We start from the raw sequence: 1,192 nt of genomic DNA, 5'->3' as shown, positions 1-1,192 counted from the left end.
GGGGTTAGCCTTTAATTTGCCTCATTCCGCCCAGAGGAGAGCTTTCTTATGCAAGCACCCCAGGTTTGGGATTTAGTTTGAGATAATGAAGCAGTCCTGAACAGGAAATCAGATACCACGGTGTTCATCTTGGCTCTCCCGGGAGTCCCTGAGCCTGTGTCCTCGATTGGACCAGGTGATGTAGCATCCAAGGAGCCATCCCCTCCCCCCACTTTGACCTGCCTGCATGCCTGCCCAGTCACTCTTCCCTCCTCTCTAAAGGCTAGGTCTTTAATCCCACCAGCCTCTTCCAGCATCGCTTTGTGGAGGTCCCCCAGTCCATGTCGGGCCACCTCTTCTTTCTTGATGTTTGTTGGGTGTTGCTGACAAAGCAGCTAGGGAAGCTTGAGTTACAGGCTCTGGTGGCAGCTCAGGGCAAGGCTTCCTCAAGGGCAGCCGGGTGTCCCCAGAGCTGGCACAGAGAAGGTGCCCCAGGAGGTAAGGTGAAGGAGTGCAAGCTGGATGGTGACTGGATAGTCATTCACCTTTGAGGAGACTCCGTTGGATGGGATAGTTGGCAAGGAGAGCAGTAATCAGTGTCTAGGGGCCTGAGGCTCTAGTCTCCAGAGCTTCCTTCTTGGGTGGGATAAGCAGCTGGCATGGGGCAGAGCCACGGTGACCAGGTGATGTGACGCCAGGATCCACCATTCACATTGCAGGCCACCTAATGGCAGTGTGCTCCGGAAGAACCATTTGCACAGACTTCGTAAGGAGTAGTGGCCCTTGGGTTTTTGCAGGGCAGTAGCTCCCACCCTGAGAGCGAAAAGATCGGGGTTCCAGGACCAGACTTCCTTACTGGCCGGGCAGTTTCAGTAAATGCTCACAGCCTCTCTGGGTCTCAGTTCCTCCACCCAAAAAAATAAGATAATTGGATTGAAGAGTTTCAGGAGATCTTTCAGGTCTGAACTTTTGGGGGGTGGGAGGCACTTATTGATTTAACAGCTATGGGCTGATTGGATGTGTGTGCTGGAGGGAGGAAGGAATGAGAAGTGATGGCTTTAATCATGAGTGATCTTGGTTGTCCTCTTCTATTACTCTGTGAGGGAATAAGATGAGATGAGATCATGTATGTAGGGTACTTAGCATGGGGTATAAAATAAGCTCAGGAATTGGTAGCTTTAGGGCAGTGGTTCTCAACCTCCCTAATGCCTTG

Source organism: Myotis davidii, unplaced genomic scaffold, assembly GCF_000327345.1.
Source record: "Myotis davidii unplaced genomic scaffold, ASM32734v1 scaffold2325, whole genome shotgun sequence".
NCBI lineage: Eukaryota > Metazoa > Chordata > Mammalia > Chiroptera > Vespertilionidae > Myotis > Myotis davidii.
Note: the sequence above shows the minus strand (reverse complement) of the source record.